The 7,500-nt window shown below is 42.1% G+C and overlaps 1 non-coding gene across 1 annotated transcript; it reads right to left on the bottom strand.

The window, feature by feature from the left end:
- Window positions 1–4,191: 4,191 nt before the first annotated feature.
- LOC123687744 lies at window positions 4,192–4,310 on the bottom strand. Its single transcript, XR_006749453.1, has one exon. It is a non-coding gene; the product is annotated as a 5S ribosomal RNA (ribosomal RNA).
- Between the last annotated feature and the right edge of the window lie 3,190 nt (window positions 4,311–7,500).

The following is a 7,500-nucleotide window of genomic DNA, read 5'->3' as shown; positions in this document are numbered from 1 at the left end:
TGATCTACGGTACGTGGACCGACCCAAGATGCACACGATAATTTTAGCTGACTTCATGCCGAAAAGTCGGTTCACGTCATGCATCGGTATCTTAAATCGCGCCGTAAAGTCGTTCACGTCATGCATCGGTATCTTAAATCGCGCCGAAAAGTCGGCTCACGTCATGCATCGGCGTCTTTTTTTTGTGCCACCGATGCATGACGTGAACGACTTTTCGGCTCGATTTAAGATACCGATGCATGACGTGAACGACTTTACGGCGCGATTTAAGATACCGATGCATGACGTGAACGACTTTTCGGCGCGATTTAAGATACCGATGCATGACGTGAACGACTTTACGGCGCGATTTAAAGCTATACCGATGCATGACGTAAACAAGATCACACCGATGCAGCACGTTAACATTAAAGCCCGCCTAATCCGATCGATGGAGGCCGTCTCGAGTGTCCAACTTGCTCACAAGAGCCGAGAAACAAACCGATGCATCACGTAGACAAGATCGTACCGAATGTTAACACAATCCAAAAGGAAATAATCTTAGATGAATATCGATTCTGATTATTGATTTTTCTTTCGCGATATTGATAGAAGACATCTGAATGAATTTCGAATTAATTCCGAAATCAAAAAAATATTTTCAATAAATTTTTTTTCTAGAGTACCTCGGTCTTTTCTATTTTTTTTCCAAGTTTCGTACGTCAATCAACATACATCCCAGAAAAAATCATCTCTCTAACTATCCTGGTTCAAAAGTTGTATCGGAACTTTTCACGTCGAAAAAGAACATAGGCGAAAAAGGACGTGAACATTATTCCTTATAAAAATCAAACCCGACCATGGATTTTGATTCTGATTGTTGATTATCGCTATTAGAACACATTAGGAGGCAACCAAATCAAATTTGAGAAAATTCCACAATCAGAAAATTTTTTTCGAAAAAAAAAAAAAAATTCGAGAACACCTCGGTCATGGCAAGTTATTTCCCACAATCCATTCCCCAATCAACGTACATCCCAGAAAAAATCATCTCTCTAACTATCCTAGTTCAAAAGTTGTATCGGAACATTTTCACGTCGAAAATATATCTCTAAGTCCAGACCGATGCACCACGTAATCTCGGGCAGACCGATGCACAACGTAAATGACGATCGGGACCGGGGCGATCGGTCGTATCTGACACCGCCGGCTCGGTTCTAACATCGTCAATGAGTCGGGGTTGTAAAAAAGGACGTGAACATTTTTCCTTATAAAAATCAAACCCGACCATGGATTTTGATTCTGATTGTTGATTATCGCTACTAGAACATATAAGGAGGCAACCAAATCAAATTTGAGAAAATTCCACGATCAGAAAATTTTTTTCGAAAAAAAAAAAAAATCGTAATCACCTCGGTCATGGCGAGTTATTTTCCGTATTTCATTCCACAATCAACGTACAACATAGAAGAAATCATCTCTCTAACTATCCTGGTTCAAAAGTTGTATCGGAACATTTCACGTCGTAATATCTCGCCAAGTCCAGACCTCGGCGATAGGTAGTATCTGACACCGTCCGCTCGGGACTGACATCGACTTGGACTCGGGCTGATGATGGGGAGGCGTTTAAGGACGTGAACATTTTTCCTTATAAAAATTAAAGTCGACAATGAATATTGATTCTGATTACTGATTTACGCTTTAAAAACACATTAGAAGGCAACCAAATCGAATTTGAGGAAATTCCACGATCAGAAAATTTTTTTCGAAAAAAAAAAAAATCCGAAAAATATTTTTCGATTCCGATTACTGATTTACTCTTTTAGAACACATTAGGAGGCAACCAAATCAAATTTGAGAAAATTCCACAATCAGAAAATTTTTTTCGAAAAAAAAAAAAATTCGAGGACACCTCGGTCATGGCAAGTTATTTCCCACAATCCATTCCCCGATCCACGTACATCCCAGAAAAAATCATCTCTCTAACTATCCTGGTTCAAAAGTTGTATCGGAACATTTTCACGTCGAAAATATATCTCTAAGTCCAAACCGATGCACCACGTAAACTAGGGCAGACCGATGCACCACGTAATATCGGGCAGACCGATGCAGAACGTAAACTCGATCATACCGATGCTTCACGTAATCTCGATCTTACCGATGCACCACGTAAACAAGGGCAGACCGATGCAGAACGTAAAGTAGATCTTACCGATGCACCACGTAATCTCGATCTTACCGATGCACCACGTAATCTCCATCTTACCGATGCACCACGTGAACTGGATCTTACCGATGCAGAACGTGAATTGGATCTTACCGATGCAGAACGTGAATTGGATCTTACCGATGCACCACGTAAACTCGATCATACCGATGCACCACGTAATCTCGGGCAGACCGATGCACAACGTAAATGACGATCGGGACCGGGGCGATCGGTCGTATCTGACACCGCCGGCTCGGTTCTAACATCGTCAATGAGTCGGGGTTGTAAAAAAGGACGTGAACATTTTTCCTTATAAAAATCAAACCCGACCATGGATTTTGATTCTGATTGTTGATTATCGCTACTAGAACATATAAGGAGGCAACCAAATCAAATTTGAGAAAATTCCACGATCAGAAAATTTTTTTCGAAAAAAAAAAAAAATCGTAATCACCTCGGTCATGGCGAGTTATTTTCCGTATTTCATTCCACAATCAACGTACAACATAGAAGAAATCATCTCTCTAACTATCCTGGTTCAAAAGTTGTATCGGAACATTTCACGTCGTAATATCTCGCCAAGTCCAGACCTCGGCGATAGGTAGTATCTGACACCGTCCGCTCGGGACTGACATCGACTTGGACTCGGGCTGATGATGGGGAGGCGTTTAAGGACGTGAACATTTTTCCTTATAAAAATTAAAGTCGACAATGAATATTGATTCTGATTACTGATTTACGCTTTAAAAACACATTAGAAGGCAACCAAATCGAATTTGAGGAAATTCCACGATCAGAAAATTTTTTTCGAAAAAAAAAAAAATCCGAAAAATATTTTTCGATTCCGATTACTGATTTACTCTTTTAGAACACATTAGGAGGCAACCAAATCAAATTTGAGAAAATTCCACAATCAGAAAATTTTTTTCGAAAAAAAAAAAAATTCGAGGACACCTCGGTCATGGCAAGTTATTTCCCACAATCCATTCCCCGATCCACGTACATCCCAGAAAAAATCATCTCTCTAACTATCCTGGTTCAAAAGTTGTATCGGAACATTTTCACGTCGAAAATATATCTCTAAGTCCAAACCGATGCACCACGTAAACTAGGGCAGACCGATGCACCACGTAATATCGGGCAGACCGATGCAGAACGTAAACTCGATCATACCGATGCTTCACGTAATCTCGATCTTACCGATGCACCACGTAAACAAGGGCAGACCGATGCAGAACGTAAAGTAGATCTTACCGATGCACCACGTAATCTCGATCTTACCGATGCACCACGTAATCTCCATCTTACCGATGCACCACGTGAACTGGATCTTACCGATGCACCACGTAATCTCAATCTTACCGATGCACCACGTGAACTGGATCTTACCGATGCAGAACGTGAATTGGATCTTACCGATGCACCACGTAAACTCGATCTTACCGATGCACCACGTAATCTCGATCTTACCGATGCACCACGTGAACTGGATCTTACCGATGCAGAACGTGAATTGGATCTTACCGATGCACCACGTAAACTCGATCTTACCGATGCACCACGTAATCTCAATCTTACCGATGCACCACGTGAACTGGATCTTACCGATGCAGAACGTGAATTGGATCTTACCGATGCACCACGTAAACTCGATCTTACCGATGCACCACGTAATCTCAATCTTACCGATGCACCACGTGAACTGGATCTTACCGATGCAGAACGTGAATTGGATCTTACCGATGCACCACGTAAACTCGATCTTACCGATGCACCACGTAATCTCGATCTTACCGATGCACCACGTGAACTGGATCTTACCGATGCAGAACGTGAATTGGATCTTACCGATGCACCACGTAAACTCGATCTTACCGATGCACCACGTAATCTCAATCTTACCGATGCATCACGTAATCTCGATCTTACCGATGCAGAACGTAAACTCGATCATACCGATGCACCACGTTATCTCGGCAGACCGATGCAGAACGTAAAAAAAAAGCTTACAGCACGCGGTGTTCCCAAGCGGTCACCCATCCAAGTACTAACCGCGCCCGACGCTGCTTGGCTTCAGTGTTCTGACGAGAACTGGCAATTTCAGCGTGGTATGGCCGTAAACAACAAATATAGCGATATTTTCTATGATATCTCACTTTTTGGGAGCGGAAAGGACGTGAACGTTTTTCCTTATAAAAAATGAAATAACTTTTGGATATTAATTCTGATTGTTGATTTAAGTTTTAAGAACACATTAGGACATATCTCAATGAAATTTGAGGGATTTCCGAAATCGAAAAATATTTTTCGAAAAAAAAAAAAAATCCCAGAAGACCTCGGTCATCTCAAGTTTATTTCCATATTCTATTACACAATCAACGTACATCACAAAAGGAACCATCTCTCTAACTATCACAGTTAAATTTTTGTATCGGAACATTTCACGTCGGAATATCTCGCTAAGTCCAGACCGGGGAGATCGGTCGCATTTGACACCGTCCGCTCCGGTCTAACATCGTCTTGGAGTCGGGGTAACGATGGAGAGGCGTTTAAGGACGTGAACATTTTTCCTTATAAAAATTAAAGTCGACAATGAATATTGATTCTGATTACTGATTTACTCTTTTAGTACACATTAGAAGGCAACGCAATCAGATTTGAGGAAATTTCAAGATCAGAAAATTTTTTTCGAAAAAAAAAAAAATTCAAGAACACCTGGGTCATGGCAAGTTATTTCCCACAATCCATTCCACAATCAACGTACAACATAGAAGAAATCATCTCTCTAACTATCCTGGTTCAAAAGTTGTATCGGAACATTTCACGTCGAAATACCTCGCCAAGTCCAGACCGGGGCGATAGGTAGTATCTGACACCGTCCGCTCGGGACTGACATCGACTTGGACTCGGGCTAATGATGGGGAGGCGTTTAAGGACGTGAACATTTTTCCTTATAAAAATTAAAGTCGACAATGAATATTGATTCTGATTACTGATTTACGCTTTAAAAACACATTAGAAGGCAACCAAATCAAATTTGAGGAAATTCCAAAATCAGAAAATTTTTTTTCAAAAAAAAAAAAATCCGAAAAATATTTTTCGATTCTGATTACTGATTTACTCTTTTAGAACACATTAGAAGGCAACGAAATCAAATTTGAGTGAAATCCAAAATCAGAAAATATTTTTCGAAAAAAAAAAAAAATTCGAGAACACCTCGGTCATGGCAAGTTATTTTCCACAATCCATTCCCCAATCAACGTACATCCCAGAAAAAATCATCTCTCTAACTATCCTGGTTCAAAAGTTGTATCGGAACATTTTCACGTCGAAAATATATCTCAGAGTCCAGACCGATGCAGAACGTAAACTCGATCATACCGATGCTTCACGTAATCTCGATCTTACCGATGCACAACGTAAACTAGATCACACCGATGCAGAACGTAAACTCGATCATACCGATGCACCACGTAAACTCAGGCAGACCGATGCAGAACGTGAACTCGATCTTACCGATGCACCACGTAATCTCGATCTTACCGATGCACCACGTAAACTCGGGCAGACCGATGCAGAACGTGAACTCGATCTTACCGATGCACCACGTAAACTAGGGCTGACCGATGCATCACGTAAACGACGATCGAGAGGCGCGAAAGGACGTGAACGTTTTTCATTATAAAAATTGAAATAAATGATAAATAATGATTCTGATTGTTGGTTATCATTTTTAATAAGCATTAGGAGGCAACCAAATGAAATTTGAGGAAATTCCGATAACAGAAAATTTTTTCGAAAAAAAAAAAAAATTCATGAAATCCTCGGTCATCGCAAAATATTTACCATATTCTGTTCGATAATCAACGTATATTTAAGAAGGAATCATATCTGTATCTATCTTGGTTCAAATTTTGTATCGGAACATTTTGACCAAAGTCCGAGCTTCGGCCGAAACAGACACCGCTGACCTGGCCTATCGATCGACCGAGAGTCGGGGATAGAGCGTAAGTGTTGTCTGGAGGGGAACCCTGTGCTCTCCTGACATATATAGGGAAGGTGGTCGCGTTGGGCGATGCAGAACGTTTGGATCGGGAATTATATTTTTGGTTCAGCTATTGGAATATGGTTTATTGTTGGTATATATTGGCGAAATAACGTTCTTACTGACTGGGGATATTCATAAAAATGAGTCCGGAGATTTTCAGATCGAAGTCCGAGTGATCCGACTTGGAAGGCGTGTTGGGTGGGTCGAGATGGCTTAGATAGATCAGACGAGGCGGGCTAAGTGTTGACGTCATGCATCGGTCCATTTTCAGATTGAGTCCGAGTAATCCGACTTTGAAAGAGTGTTGGGTGCGTCGAGACTGTTTAGATAGATCGGACGAGGCGGACTAGGTGTTAACGACATGCATCGGTATATTTTCTGATCGGAGTCCGAAGAAATCGGCCCTAGTAGGCGCAGCGGACGGTCGAGACGGCCTCGGTGGGTCGGATCGATCGGGAAAAGTTTGCTAAATCGTGTCTGGAGGGGAACCTTGGGTTCTCCTGACATATATAGGGGATAAGGTTTGGGTGAACGATTCTTCACGTAAAAGTTGAGTAATTTATTTTTCGATAAGCTTTTGGATATTGATGAGAAGTATATGTATATCTTCGATTAAAAGAATTCTTACCGTCTCCATGTATATTATATTAGATATATAAGAAATAGTTAACGTGATGCATCGGCCGATTTCCGGATCGGAGTTCGAGAGATGCGACTTTCGATGCGCGATGGGTGGTTCGAGACGGCCTAGATCGATCGGACGAGGCGGACTAGGTGTTAACGACATGCATCGGCGGATTTTCTGATCGGAGTCCGAAGAAATCAGCTCTAGTAGGCGCGGCGAACGGTCGAAACGGCCTCGATCGATCGGACGAGGCGGACTAGGTGTTAACGACATGCATCGGCGGATTTTCTGATCGGAGTCCGAAGAAATCAGCTCTAGTAGGCGCGGCGAACGGTCGAAACGGCCTCGGTGGGTCGGATCGATCGGGAAAAGTTTGCTAAATCGTGTCTGGAGGGGAATCCGGGGTTCTCCTGACATATATAGAAGGGGTGGAGAATGGGTCCTGTCCTAGACTGTTTGGAGTTCTTTTTAGGATGATATTCAGTTGGTAAGTGGTAGACCCGAATCCGACCTCGGCGTTTGGGTACTGGCAAGGTGTGTTGGTTTCGGCTTTCGCATCTTGGGTCGCTTTCGTCAACCTCATGCAGCGAGGTCGCGGTCCGCTTCGTCTCTTTGTAGTCGAATGGCCTTTAAGCGACC

The sequence above is a fragment of the Harmonia axyridis genome, chromosome X (assembly GCF_914767665.1).
Source record: "Harmonia axyridis chromosome X, icHarAxyr1.1, whole genome shotgun sequence".
In the NCBI taxonomy this organism is placed as follows: domain Eukaryota; kingdom Metazoa; phylum Arthropoda; class Insecta; order Coleoptera; family Coccinellidae; genus Harmonia; species Harmonia axyridis.
Note: the sequence above shows the minus strand (reverse complement) of the source record. Positions and strands in the feature narration are given on the sequence as shown.